Here is a 16,120-nt window from a genome sequence, read left to right as displayed (position 1 = left end):
CAGGCTGGCATGCTGACACTTACCCATTAATGAATTGGGCTTTGTAGACTGTGAGTTCAGATGTGAGAAGCCGAGAGTGAAACATGTTTTCTTTTTCTTTGAAAGTGGCGGTGACAGGTGGGATGTATAATTCAGATGCAAATCTATATGCTATGTAATAGGATGTAATAAATGTAAAAAATGTCGTAGGTGGAAGAATTGTCATTACAATAAATGAAAAACAGATTGAATTAGTAGGGAATCATTCTAGGATAAAATTAGACACAAAAATTATAGGACGTGGATTAAGTTTAATATTTTATTAAGCATTAACAGAATAAAAATTTCATGGAAACACAAATACCTAATAATTGGTAGTAACACACAATGCATAATTTAATAATATATAGGAATATGTCTCATTCTATAAAATACATAATTATAGTAGGAATGTACGTACATATGTGATAAACAATAACAGGATATTGAGTAATTTTAATTAATGCTTTATTAATTGTTAACTGGGACACGTCATTAAATGGAGACATAATTTAATACCTAATAATTGGTGGTAATACTATCTATAATTTAATAATATGCAGACATCTCTTTTTGTGTATATAATATTTTTATACAACAATCTCTATCTATTTATATCTCATTCACTCCTGGGGCTCAGTGGTTGAATATTCACCGAGGAAGCATGAAACACTGGGTTAGATTCCTCAGTGCACATAAACAGAAAACCCAGAAGTTCTGCTGTCTTTCATTCAATTGTGTGCTAGCCTTGAGCACAAACGCTTAGGAACAGGGTTAAAGCGCATACTCAAGCCCCAGGACTGCCGCCAAAAAAAAGTAGAATGTTTTAACTGCAACTATAGAAGGGCAAGAAGGACAGGACTTCAAATACCTCATCACAGGGTAATCTAGGAGTCTGGGACTGACAGCTTCCACCTAACCTGACTTAGCCAGATGTAAACTGCTGTAACCCAGATCCATGGGTTATCCCCATCATCCTGGTTACCCTGGCTTATCCCCATATCCTGTTTGCTCAGGGCCTTTAAAACTTGGCAGGAAGTCTGCTAGAATCTTTGATATATGGCTTGAAGTGGTAGAGCTCTAGTCTTGATCAAATGTTACTAGAATAGTATCCTCATGTTTTGAGTTCAAGCCCCATGGCTAACCTCCCCCCCGCAAAAAAAAAAAAAAAAACAACACCACACTAAACCATTAGATGTGAACTTTTGTGGTTTGTGAACTGTTCCTCAAATTAGGGTGATAAAATCACCCTAATTCTAATGAAAGCTTGTGGAATAGAGCTAGGTGCTGAGTCCTTCACAGGGTGCAGTTTGCTGCATCCTGCATTGGGTGCTGTGTGCTGAGTCTTTCAAAGGATGCTGTGTGCTGAGTCATGCAAAGAGTGCAATGTGCTGTGTCCTTCACAGGGTGCATTCTTTCTTCGGGTCCTTATAAGATCTCCACAACTGAGATGATTATGCAGACCAGAATACTGAGGCTCATTTATGTCCCCATGGCAGGGACAAAGATGTATTACTGAAGACTAGTAAGTTATCTCCTGCAGACAATTGTTTTGTTTTGTTTTTTCTCAGTCATGAACCTTGAACTCATGGTCTCGGTGCTGGCCCTTACCTCTTGGGCTTATGACTAACGCTCTACCATGTGGAGATATGGATCCCCTTATAGCAGAGGCCACAGCCTAGGGGTCTATAGCTAAAGTCTGTCATCCTGCCGTCTCAGAAAGCTGAGATCTGGGTTCCAAACTATCCCAGACACAAAAGCCTATTATCTCCAATCATCTCCATGAGCCTATTATTTCCAATTCACCACTAAGAAACCTGAAGTGGAATCTGGGTGCTTGTTGCTCATGTCTGTCATGCTAGCTACACAGGAGGATGAGATCTGAGGATCATAGTTCAAAGCTAGCCTGGGCAGGAAAGTCCTTGAGACACTTAGCACCGATGGACCCCCAAAAAAGCTGAAGTGGTGTTTGGCTCAAGTGGTAGAGCACAAGAGTTGAGGAGAAGAGTTCAAGGACAGTACCCAGGCCCAGATTTCAACTCCTACAACAATAAAGAAAAGACAGAAACAAACTAACAAACCTGAAGTAGAGGGCTGGGAATGTGTAGAGTGTAGATTGCTTTGCATATATGAAACCCTGGGTTTGATTTCTCAGGAACATATCACTAAAAAGAAGCCTGAAGTGTCTCTGTTGCTCAAGTGGGAGAGGGGTATCCTTGTACAAGAGAAAATAGGTACAGTGATCAGGACCTGAGTTCAACCTCCTGTGCACACGCGGGCTCACACACACACACACACACACACACACACACACACACACACACACACACACACACACACACTCACAGACTAGAAGTGATGCTGTTAGACAAAATGGTAAAGCACCGGGCTTCTACACTGAGCTCATGGTCAGCACCCCAGCACTGCTTTCTACCCCCAACCTAGCCAGCCAGGGCCCAACTTGGAGAGGTCAAATGTTTCAAAACCTGAAGAGCTTAACAGCCCTAGATGACAGGAAGCTTTGTGATATCAGATATGTGCTTGGATTTCCCAAGGTTCCAGAAACCTAGGAGAGACATCATATGCCCATCATCATCCTCAATGAAACATTTCATGAGTTTCAGTGCCCCAGTTGTCTGCCAGAAGGACTGCTGAATTATATTGAGCACTGTATCTGAACACCGGAATATAGTCTCACAATGGCAGGATAAGTGCACAGGACTTGGCCTGCCACGGGAGGTGGCACAAATGGCTTCCTGTCAAACCAGAGCACTGGGGAAAGAAATAGATTGGGCTAAAATTAGACCTTTATCCTGACCTTCGGAGCCCACTCACACTCATTCTCACAATCTGACACAGATGGAGTTGTTTGTTACGTAGCTGTACAGAAGTGAGGCCTTTTGTCTGCCTGTCCAGACAATGAGAGAGACTTCTTCCAGCAGGCCTGGGATGCAGAGAAACCCTCAGGCTATACTGGAAACAGTGAGGGCAGCCGCAGAACATGCACTTTCATGAAATCAGTCTCTGTTATGAAATCATTTTATTGGATACAAATTTACTAGCTTGGTGCCATTCATGGTAACTACTCTGGAGCTTCACCTATAGGAATGCATACATACATATACAAAGATATGGAGGTACAGGTTATTTTTGAGGGGGCAGGTCCTGGTGTTGAACTATGAGCCTAGGCATTGTTCCTGAGATCCTTTTGCTAAAGGGTAGTGCATTAACCTTGAGTCAAAACCCCACTTCTGGGTTTTTCTGTGATCTCTTAGAAATAACATTGTCATAGACTTTCCTATGCTGGCTGGATTCAAACTCTGATTCTCTACATCTCAGATTCCTGAGGAGCTCCGATTACAATGAGAAGCCACTGGCACCTTCTTTCTTTTCTTCTTCATTTTTTAATCTGGAAACCTGACTTCTTAACAGGGTCATACCAGTCTTATGAATTTATAAGTTAACTACCCAATGTCCTTTATACTTGCTTTCTCTAAGAAGGATTTTGCTTCCTCATCTTACCATCTGTTCATAGGTTTGAAACCAAAAGTGAGAAATGAATGTCATAGAATTTCTGTGCAAATGTCCACAGGACATACCAGCTCTGTCAGTTAGCATTGAGCTACAGCAACTTACTGTCTCAAGATGGGAGGACCAAAAGCTAGAGCGATCCTTATATTGTCTGCGTTGCTTCTTTTGCCTATAAAATGATCTAATAATTAGGAGTGTTGTGTCTCTCCAACCTTAAGTATCTAGAATATACTAGAAGCATCTTCATGCATCACTTTTCTAGTGTCTCTCGAGATTTAGACTCCAGGTTTGTGTGGAGGTGTTCCTTGGTGAATCCCTGAGGAAAGCCGCTTGAAACCTTTTTGAGAGATCACCCTTCAAAGTCAGCCTGAGCAGGAAGTCTGTGAGACTCTTATGTCCAATAAACCACCAGAAAACCAGAAGTGAAGCAGTGGACCAGAAGGTAGAAATGGGGCTTTGAGAGAGAAAGTCAAGCAGATGAAACAGGCTAGACCAGGCTGGAAAGCCTGGGAGGCACTTATGTCTGATTAACGACCAGATGGCTGGACGTGGAGCTGTGGCGGTGGTAAAGCCTCAGCCTTGGGAAAAACAGCTGAGGAACGCATCAGGCCCTGAGTTTAAGCCATGGGATAGCCTCAAAAACGTTTTCAAAAAGAGAAGGCCAAGTTTATGAATCAGTGCCCTACTTACTTATGTGTGTATATTACCTCCATGAGTTCAAACACACTGTATGCAATGATGCTTTTATTTATTTATTTATTTATTTTTCAGATATGATCCTTGCGCCTACTGCATCATCCTCTTCATGTCTTTCTCTTCCAGGGTTCCAGGCCTGTGTCCTTATATGATGCACACTGAAGATCTCAGCAGTATTTATTTACATTTTATTATGAGGACAATGCAGGAACAGTCACAAATCAGGCAGGGGTACACAAGATAGGGTTTCTTAGAAGTAACCAGTCTTCAGAAAATTAAACTTGAGGAAGTAAAATGGTAGCATACTTATGAGGGGGCTGGGAATGTGGATTAGTGAGAGAGTGCTTTCCTAGCATGCAAGAAGCCCTGGGTACGATTCCTCAGGAGCACATACACAGAAAAGGCCAGAATTGGTGTTGTGGTTCAAGTAGTAGAGTGCTACAGACAGTGCCCAGGCCTTAAGTTCAACCCAAGACCTGGCAAAGAGATACCTAGGTAGGTAGGTAGATAGGAAGAAAGAAAGAAAGAAAGAAAGAAAGAAAGAAAGAAAGAAAGAAAGAAAGAAAGAAAGAAAGAAAGAAAGAAAGAAAGAAAGAAAGAAAGAAAGAAAGAAAGAAAGAAAGAAAGAAAGAAAGAAAGAAATATGATAGTTTAATCTTTGGACGTCAAGAGGAAAGAAGGGAACACTTCCCAGTCAGGAGGCCTTTTGCAGTGTGCCTTCACATAACCACAGAGCAGGAAGACTGTCTCTTTCCCACTTCTCAGGCAACCAAGGGCCCATAGTCAAGAGGGCAGAACTAGGTTCTAAATCATGTGCTTGGAGACAAAATAGAAACAGTCCTGCCTCTAGTTAGTCTGGGGATTTGCATTAATTATGTGGAGAATTAAGGAAGGAGAATGGACTGGCAGAGGTAGATGGGTCTTCAAATCTGATAGATGGAGAATCAAAAACCCACTCCCTAAGACCAGAGAGCAGGGTTTCTCTACTCTGCTCCTCCCCTCTCCCCCACTAAACTGGCTCTCTATTGGTAACCTAAAGGTAGCCTGAGGCTCCCTTCACATGAGGGAGGAAGGTTCATTAGTCATTGTTTGAAGAGGCCGAGTAAAGCCTGACCCTGGTGTAACTTTAACAAATTTTACAGGTTTTCCCCAATGCTGGTTGTGCCTGGAATAAATGAAGTGGTTTTGCAGTTCACTTCCCTGTTGAGTGTGTACGTTCTGCCTCCTAATCCTGTAGGCCTGGTCTCTGCACCTAGACTGGTTTTTTAAACTGTTTTCTGTCCTTCTATTACAGAGTTACACTGGAGTTCTTCCTGCTAACACAGCTAGGGCTTGGATCCTGAGAACTTCATCTGAATCCAGGATAGGTCAATAATGGTTCTTTCCTTCTTCTATAGCTCAAGTACTATAAGAACATTTAATGTGCAAGTAATTTCTCATCACCAAGGGAGACACACGAAGCTCTTGAATATCTGACCTTTCAGAAGTGGAAGTCATTTTGTCATAGATTTCCTGCCCTGGCTGGCTTCACCCTGTGATCCTGAGACCTCAGCCTCCTGAGCTAGGGTGATGGGTATGACCTACTTGTGCTCTGCTAGGTTCAGAACTGTAATGACATTGACAATACAAGTCAACTGCTTATCACAAAGGGCTTGTGTAGCATATTAAGCCTTTTAACCTTGGACCTTTAAGAACCCTGTAGGAAACAATATTACAATGCTATAGTCTGAGAGGATAGGCATATGTATGTGCTACACTTGAACCTTGAGCTCTGAGTCCATTTCTGGTGGGCATCAGTGTTCATGTTCCAAAGAATGTTCTTGTAATTAGCAAATAGGAAAAGTATTTTAATTAACCCTCACTCTTTTTCCAGTTGTGTGTCTCGAACTCTAGCCTGGGCACTGACCCTGAGCCCTTCAGCTCAAGGTGAACACTGTAGCACTTAATCCAAAATGCCAGATGGGTTCTTTTGGTGGTTCACTGGAGATAAGAATCTAACAGGCTTTCCTTTGGACTGTGGTCTTCAGCTCTCAGACTCCCGAGAAGCTACGGTTCCACTTATGAGCCACTGGCATCTGGCCTATGGTTTTAGACAGTCCTGGGCTTGATTTTGGGGCCTGGGTACTCTCTCTGAGCTTCTTTTTCTCAAGGCTAGCCACTTGAGCTACTCCATAGCTTCTGGCTTTTTCTGAGTATGTGGCACTGAGGATTCAAACCCTGGCATTCATGCATGCTGAGCAAGCACTTTCCCACTAAGCCACATTTCTAGCCCCACCCTCACAATTTTATACCTCACTTGCCTATCCTCAAGAAAAGGCTTCTGAGTATAAATCATCTAAAGAAAACCCGATAGAAAGTTTCCAAAGATAAATAAGACAAAGCTCATACTTGTGAGAGACTCTAATCATGTAAAGACTGTGACAAATGCTTCCATTTACTTATGTATTATGTTTCAACACTTAATAAAATATTAATGAAAATGAGTCAATGTCCTCAATTATTGGGTATAAATTTATAATAGTTGTGCAAAATGTAATAAATATTATGTGTATAAAAATACTAAATACAGTAATCAATAAATAAATGAATCAAAGGAAAATAAAATTCAAAATCATTCTTTTTCTGTGGGGGTCCGGTTGTGTGGCTTGAACTCTGGGCCTGGGTGCTGTTCCTCAGATCTTCAGCTCAAGGCTAGCACTCTACCACTTGAACCACAGCTCTACTTCCGGATTTTTTCTTTTTGCTTTTGTGGTGCTGAGGAATCGAACCCAGGGACTCAGGCATGCAAGGCAAGTGCTCTACCACTGATCCACCTGAATCATAATATGAAATTAACATACATATGTAAGTATATATATATATCATATATTACACATGTATAGAGATATTTTTTCCATTTCAGGGCCTTCATTCAGGCCCTGGGTACTCTAGCCTGAATTTCTTTCCTCATGGACAGTGAGCTTCGCCTTCACCCATGATGCAAAATAGTTACCTGGACGTTGAGCTCAAATCCTAGCAATGGCAGAAATACTGGCCCCAGTTCCAAGACACTGACATAATTTTTTAATGGAAGCAGTTATGTTTATTCAGTTCCATACTGAACATTTTAAAAAGTGTAGAATTTTGTACAGCTATTCACTCAGACATCCTTCCCTTACCTCCAAAATGCTTCTATGAGAACTACATTGTTTGTCTTTGTTCATTTTTTATTGTAAAAATATTTTACAGGACCAAGGTAATGAGTAAATTTCACATTGAGCATTGTTACCTCCTCCTTTGTTTTCCCCCTACTATACCTTCCCTCCCATTGCCACAACTACCTCCCCCTGCTTAGGTCAGTGACTTAGGTTTCACTTTTGGTTGGCACAAGGTTTGAACTCAAGTAGTAGCAAATCTTCCCTCACATTGCTACAGATTTACCAAGACCCTGAGTTCAAATCCCAGGCTAGGAAAGAAAACTAGCAGAAATTCCAAACTAGGTAGCTTTATTTTTTTAATTTAGTTAAATAATTATGTTTTCTTTATTCTTTTTCATTTTTTTCTTTTGGCCAACCATGGGGCTTGAACTCAGGTCATGGAAACTCTGTCTCAGCTTAGATCTCTCTCGGCTTGGTTGCAGCCTCCAGAACCATAGCTGATCCTAAGATCCTAGGCCCAGGGGACTTTCTCGAAAAAAAACTGGAAAGCAGAAAAAGTGGCAACCTTCAGGGGTCTGGGGTTTTATTATTTTTTTCTTTGCACAGTGACCATCCTGGGTTTGAATGACATGGCTGCAAAGTAGATATGACCTGCCATTGCTGATGGCTTGTGGGCTATCAGTGAAGCCATAGGACAACCTGTGGACATAGGCACTGGGTTCAAATCCCAGTCCTGACACCAATGGCAGGAGATCACAAGAGACTCATTCCTATGCATGGGAATATCCATTGAAATAGTAGTTCATGCATCCGTCTAGTCTAAAATTGGATGCAATAGTCCAAGAATGCTGATTGATCTTAGTGTATAGTTTATTAAGCATTAAAAGAATAATATTCCTTCAATGGTGGTATAATAAATACCTAAGAGTTGGTAGGAACGTAGTAGGTGTCATTCAATCATAGATAGACGGCTCTGGCACTCTTTAACAATATATATTTCTTTGTATATCACCGTCTGCCTATCCATGTATTGCTGTTTTGGCCAAAACTGGGGGTCAATCTCAGCCCGTGGGAATCACTTGACAGCTTCATTGACTAGAGGCTCCCATGCTCAAACTCACCCATTCATGAATTGGGCCTGCTAGGCCCTGAGATCCGATTCTAGCACTGCCAGGCATGATGGAGATCACATACATCTAAAATCTAGATTCTATATCATAGGATGTAAACAATGTAATAAATGGTTTAAGTGTCATCAGAGTCAATAAAATAAGTGGTAAATAAATTAATAAAAAAGAATTAAAATGAATAAACGCACCAAACACAATATGGACTGAACATCTGAACGGAAGTATAAATCTTATTGTTAAGATGTATATAAGGAGTAACTTTTCCAGGACTGAGGCTTGAATTCAGTCCCCCTAGGAGGAGGGAATGGCGGGAGATCCTGAGATACTTGTTTCTGGACCTAGGAAGAGTCATGGCATGTGATCGATCTCATCCTTGAATCAGTAGTTTGTGCATGATGCAGTAGGAAATGATACGCAAGACTCATGGGGTATAGATTATTTGTAAAGAAGAGTTAATGAAGCATGACAATAATCATCACAGACATGAAATGAATGCATCAGAAAATATCGAAATATAGGTACACACAGATTGGTTTCCATCACAAGTCACCATCAATCCTACTCTATACAAATATATACTTATTTGCATTCTACCTTCTACTTATGAATGGATGACTATTGTGCTCCCCACTCTCCCCCCAGGGGGGCTCAAATTCAGGTACTGGGAATGCCTAGCTCCTTTGTCGCTCACAGGCTGTTGTGCTCATATGGACTCATTCACCAATTGGGCCTGCTAGGCCCCGAGTTCAGATCCCAGCCCTGCCAAAAGATTCATCTTGATGTAAGACGCCAATGGTTGCATATGTTTTCCTTTCCTCTGCAAGTCTTGGGTCTCAGCTAGGATGGAGAATGCATGGGCCACCCTGTGGTCATGGGAATAAGTTGTTATCCATGTCAGCCCAGTTATACCTGTCATCATATACATGAGAAAATACACAATAATCCATGAATAGTATACAAAATAAACACAATAAGTACACTCAATGCACGATGCAGTCCCCACACAGATGTGAACATACATCCCATGTTTAAATGATGCATTGAGCACTATTTTGGCCTCCCTGTGGCTCGATCTCAGTCCCTGGGAAAAGCCCATCTCCTTAGTGGCTCAACGTCTGGTGTGATCACGTGGACCGATTGGGCAGTTGGGCTCCTAGGCCCTGAGTTCAAAGCCCAGCAATGCCAAAAATTCACCCTGATGTAAGAAGCCAGTCATTGCACCTGTTTTCATGTGCTGTGCAAATTCTAAGTCTCAGCCAGCATGGAGAATATATAGGCAACTGATGTCAGCTTATATTTCCATAATTCATTCATCTGCAATAACAATGTGCAAGACTGGAAATGTGAAGCACTTAGACATGATTTTATTCTCGTTCATTTGGAAGATTAATTTTTAGTCAAAAGGAACGTTTAAAAATGGCCTAGAATTTATTCCTACCAGGTTTTATAAATGGCTTTGTGCAATGGTATGTGATTATTTTATTTTACATTATCCTATGTAAATATTCTACTACCAATAAGTTTTGGAAAAAGAAGAAAACTAAAATTTACTACTTAGAGGAATATGATAGAAATAGAAGACAGATTTTTTGTTTGTCAAATCTCTCATCAGTACCCATATTCAAGACTTAAAGTCATATTTCTTACTATGTTAGACAGATAGGGAAAATATATGATAAGGCAACACATGATAAGGCAACTATTAGTGACTTTAAAATGTACCTTCTTATGTGATGAAATTTACTTTATTAGCTAATATTTGGGTTTGAATTATGGGAGGCTGATCCATTAAACACATTTCTGGAAGGCCCCTACTGAACAACACAAATGGTGGGGGGTAGTATTTCTGCACTTTAATGAATGGTTGAACTTGTTTGGTATTAGTGCTGGGTACATAAATCAACTCTATTGTAACTTGCTCCCTACACTTGAAAACCTTGTAATGTCACTATCATCTACTTGTCAAGTGTTATTTTGGTGAATATGATTTTTAAAAGTTTATTTGAAAAGGAATATACTTTCAGGAGATTAAATGTAGGTTACATTGGTTTGAGAATGACATTTTTATACTACAGAACCAAGTTTTACTGAAGTACCAGTGTTTTGAAGCACTAAGGGTATTCTCAATTAATGTTTTTCTAAATTATATTTGACCTCTAAATCAAGTTTTCCTAGTCTTGGTAGACCAATTATGATCTATCATTCCAGAAACTATTTTTTTGGCTGCACTGAAATCTTTCATTCATCATTAGGAGAAAGGTATTAAAAATGACGTTGTTCATTTGTGATTTTGTTCACTCATATGGGCTGGTCATCTGTAAATTGAAAGTTTGAATTACAGTACTTTCTCTCAGATTTTGTGATCTCATCTTTCATTTTAAGTTGCCTTGCATTTCACAATTGATTACTGCTAATTCTTGTAAGCAATTGGGGCCCTGAAATATTATAGGAAATGAGAAATTGAGATGAGTCTTTAATTATTTTCTGTTGGCATGTTGCATGGGCCTATGTGAGAAGTCATGCCCTTGTTATCTGATGATGCAGATAACTGGGACCTGTTATCCTAGGATCCGTGGGTCCTGCAGAAGAATAATAGCTTTTAGACATCATATCAGCAAAATTTGGGTATAATCAGTAAGAATGCTTTAGAAATATGGAGAAAAACACTTTGGGACCAGCAAGTTAAAACAATAAACAGAGCATCATAATAAAATCCCTTATAGATTAGCAGAAAACAATACTGTTATTATACCATGTTTATTCAGAAGACCACGAACACTTAGAAGGTATCACAAGCTTATACTGAAGATATTGCATTGATACTTTTTATATTCTAATATATATTCTGAACCTAATTATTTATATTCCAATCTATTTATGGGAATAAATGTCAATATATTTGTCAAATTATCAATTCTAGTAAGATTCACTGTATAAAATTTAAAATCAGCACATATAAATATAAAATATATAAGTACATATAATATAAAAATTGTTTTGCATTGTTGTGTTGTGTTTAGGGAATCAAAGGCAACTCTGTTTTAAAGTATTATTCCATTATCTCTACCTCAGTTTTTGGTAGAGTTAGACTTAAAGCTCTACCATTTGTAGATATGCAGCCTAGAGGCAAGAGGAAACACTGTGATTAAAACATTACAAATTTAAGGCCTAATATCGAGGAGAAACATATGGACTTCTCCAGGAGCTATGGCAATATTTGGTGATAGAATGTCAGTAGTGTAAGTTCCTGCTTGGTTGGATGATAGACAGGTCAGGACAGTAGGTAATCATGCATATGAACAATTTTTTTCACTTTCTTGGCTTTAGCTACTTTTGAAATGATACGTATAATAAACTATTATGTTTTGATAAAATACCTTCTATTCTGAACAATTCTGTCTGAACTGTTCATCTCTCTATGATCCCTTGTAACTAAGATTATTTTTGATCCAGTAAGACAATCCATGCTTTCAGCGTAAGATATTCTGGTTGGTCTGTTCCTACATGGAAGAAAGGTAAAGGTTCAGTGTCAATGTCTAGTGCGTTGGGGTCCCTAGGTAAGGGTCACAAAATCACCAGGACACAGGGGATGCAGAGTGCAAACAGCAATTGCCACTGCATGCTGTGCTTTATTGTTAGTGGGTATTTAAAGACTAGCAAGCATCATATTTGCCAAGATTTGGTCAGAAAACATTCACACAAAAAATTTCCACAGATACATTTTTACTTAACCTATGAGAGAAGGTCTAGGTATATTATTATCTAAACTATTTTAGATCAAGCTCAAACCACTTCTCCAATCTCAGGAAAATGCTTGACCAGCTGTTAATCTATGCTTAAGCAAGGAGAAGAGCCACTTCCTCAGCTCCCAGGAGTCTGTGACATGTTTTGAGATAGGGAGAGGGAACATTTTCCCTCTGTAGCCTGGCGTTCCAAGAGCTTTCCTAATTCCAAACACAGTCCTCAGATAACCCCGAGGCTGGAGCCTGCATCATTCTGCCCCCTCAACATAGACCCTGAGTCTTCACAGTTCACGTAGACATTTGTCCCAGCAAGACCTCATTTGGGAAATTTTAAGCTGCAGAAAGTTAGAAGTAGCTCTTAAGCAAGGCTTACTTTGAATCCATTAGCTCCACAAAGCTAACTCAGTTGATAAATAAGTACTTGAAAAGCCACCACCTTTGGACTTAGCTGTAAAGGCTTCAAAGTATGATCAAATTTAAAATGAAAATGACGAAATAGTCACTGACAAAAAATTGTAAATGTGAGCAATCGACCAAACTATATAAGTTTTTCCCACTGTACACAGAAATTTAGAGAAATAAGATCAATAGCATTTTCAGGAACAATAAGGGTTCCTTGTTACAAATAGGCAACAATGGATATATGCCTGTATAAAGATTGTATCATTAAGTACTTAAATTTAGAGGATATTACATGCTTCAGCAGCAGGTCTACCCAAATTACAACAATACAGAGATTAACATAGCATTTGCACAAGGATGATATGAAAATTTGTGAAGTATTCCATATTTTTCATTCTTCTGATGCAAGAAATGAAAAAGAGTTATTAAAAAGTTGATTACAAAAATATAAGTGTAACAATACATGTAATTCATAGAATTAAAGGTTAGTTTGACATCAGTATATTAAATTTTCACCTTAGAAAGGCCTTTACATAGCATAACCTTTACAAAACTTGAAATTAGATAATATTGCCATTTTATCCCAAAGAAATAAAATAATAAAAGAAACTAAGAAAAAAAAGGAGTCTTAAAATTCTTCTATATGGAATGCAATCTGAAAGGTCACATTTACTAATGAATCTCTACATTATATAACAATGTAGAATTCAAAGTATTATATCTAGGAGAGAATGAAATAGATTATGAACATTACAAAAACATAGATATACTTTGTTCAGAAAAGCACCCGGAACATCTTTAGTTTCTATACTATTCATTTCAACAGATAAGTTAAAATTATTTCTGATTTAAAGAATCACAAACTCTGCAGAAAACATTACAGATGTATACAAACAACTCTTGAATACATTTTGATATCAAAGTCATGCAATTCACTTGGAAGAATACCATGGAATACATAAATTTTTATAGTAAGATATTGCTGTTGCTTTGTATTGTGAAAAAATGTGTAGGGACACAAAAGATGGACTGGCATTTTTGAAATTTAAGAAACATAACCAAACCATTATGATTTAGGAGACCAATTTGTACAGCCTTCCACAATTTCAAAGAGGTAATGATACGTACTTACCCTTTTGGCAATATCAAATGCAGTTTCTTCAAAGTTGTTCTTCAGACCTGGTTTGATATAATGGTTCAACCGAAGGAGATACAGAGTATCTTTGCTATTTCTATTCCCAGCAGCAAGATGCAAGGAGGTCAAGAGGCCTTTAGTTGGGGATTGGTATCTGCATCATGATGAAGTAATAAAGAAGCCATTTTGGTATTTTTCCACATATAAGTACTGTGCAGGGGTGTCCAGCCATTCAGAGTTATTGCATGAATATCTGCCTTGAGCTGCCAACTCATGGACAAAATCTAAGTGTCTACTCTAGGCTTCCCGATGAAGAGGGGTATACTCATCCTCATCCCTAGTATTCATCTTCGTGGCCATTTTGGAAAGCAGTGTTCACAACACAGTAAGCCGATACATTTCGGCATCCCAAAGAAGAAATTTGCTTGGATCCTACTCCATTTTTTTCTTGCAATTGATACCATTCCTCATTTTTTCATCTTGTTCCTTGTCTTCGTCAGAATTGCCTAACCAGTGATTTTGAGTACCAGTGGGAATGAGGTGTCCATGTATTTCCCCAATAGTTCACATTGGTTGAACTGGTCAGAAAAAACTGGTGAATGTTCTGCATATGTTTTTTCACCATGATTTATTTTCTCTTTTTCAAATTTTACTATTCTAAATTATTCTAACTGGAGAGTAGTGAATTATAGGGAGCAGCGGAAAGATTTTCCTCAGTATTCAAAGGTACAGACTGAAAATAAGGACCAGTGGTGTCTTCATGTGCAGCTTATTCTAGGAATGAGAAAATAGGAAACAATGCCTTCTATGTAAATGATTTGGGAAATACCATGTTATAGTGTAAGAGAACTCACAATTCAACATATGTGATTTAAGAGCTTCCTAATAGCTTTCTAATGTTGGTATCCAACATTAGAAAAAATGTATAATGCAGTAATAAAATAGAAGTCCTTTGTATGACTACCTAAATTCTTGTTTTTTTTAAAGACACTTGTTTCCATCTAAAAATAGGCCTATCTATTGTCTTCAGGTGATTTTGATGATTGAAGATGCTTAATGAGAAGTAAAAATGTATTAGTAGTCCTTTGCTATCAATTAAATTTCACTTTTTCTTCGTGGAGAATATAATGATCAAAGCAATAGTTCAGAATCAGCAAGCAATAATTCAGAATCATGCTTCAAGTACAAGTGAATCACCAGTAAGTAGCCTCCTCCGTTGTTTCCCCTTCCTATACCTTTCCATCCTCCCCATCCAATCCTCCCGCCTTCCCTTCTCCTCTCTCCTCCCCAGCCCCTCCACGAAAGTTGTAAAGATCGTTTTCAACATAACGACTTGTACATTTCACTGTTGCAATGGGTCTACCTGTATGGACATAATTTGTATCGGTAAAACATGAGTGTCTTCCAGTAGTTCGAATGCTATTAGAACTTAAGTCTCCTTAGAATTAACATATACATCTATGACAGTTAGTGAGGAAAAATAGCCTGTATTATATTCAGATTTTCTGGCTTTCTTCTGGTGCATTTTGTTTTGCTTTCTCATAGGATACCTAGTGAAATATCATAATAATTTGGTCCTCATATCCCTTAGGTTCTTTTCTTTTCTTTTCTTTATTTTTTTATATTTTTGTGAACATACTGTACAGAGGGCTTACAATTACATGGGCAAGATAATGAGTACATTTTTTATCAAGCATTGCAGATTCCTCCTTTCTTTGCCATTCACATCCCTTCCCAGCCTCCCTCCTTCCCCCCACCCAATCCTCGGCCCCCCCACGTCTTCCCTTCCCCCCCCCCGCACCAAAGTTGTAAAGTTCGTTTTCGACATGACAACATGTAATTCTCATTGTTGCAACGCGTCCAACTGTATCCTTAAACTACTTGTTTTTCCCCCTCTCCTCTACAAATTGTAGCAACATCAAATATAGTGAAAGTGGGGTTATACTGTGGGGGGGGGAGATACAAAGCAACAAAGAAATAATCTTATAAATGTGTTAGAAACAAATGCATGAAAGAAAAAAACATTAAAATGCATAACTATGGGTTCATTTTCCTAACATCACATTATCAGACCTTTTCTGTTTGACTCATACATATACTAGATATTGGAAATAAGGGAAACCATGGGACCTATGTTTCTAGGGGCTTGGCTTACTTCACTTAATATAAATTTTTCCAAGTCTTTCCATTTCCTAACAAATGTGGCAATGTCATTATTTCTGATGGAGGCATAGAATTCCATTGTGTATATATACAACTTTTTCTTGATCCATTCATCTACTGAGGGGCATCTGGGTTGCTTCCATATCTTAGCTATGGTAAATAATG

The 16,120-nt window shown here is 38.8% G+C and overlaps 1 pseudogene; it reads left to right on the top strand.

Moving 5' to 3' along the window:
• Positions 1-12,949: 12,949 nt before the first annotated feature.
• Positions 12,950-13,049, top strand: LOC138805104 (U6 spliceosomal RNA; annotated as a pseudogene).
• The last annotated feature ends 3,071 nt before the right edge of the window (positions 13,050-16,120 follow it).

Source organism: Dipodomys merriami, unplaced genomic scaffold (genome assembly GCF_024711535.1).
Source record: "Dipodomys merriami isolate MVZ:Mamm:240054 unplaced genomic scaffold, mDipMer1.0.p SCAF_385, whole genome shotgun sequence".
NCBI classification, from domain to species: domain Eukaryota; kingdom Metazoa; phylum Chordata; class Mammalia; order Rodentia; family Heteromyidae; genus Dipodomys; species Dipodomys merriami.
The sequence above is the reverse complement of the archived record's forward strand: the minus strand, read 5'-3'. Positions and strand labels throughout refer to the sequence as shown.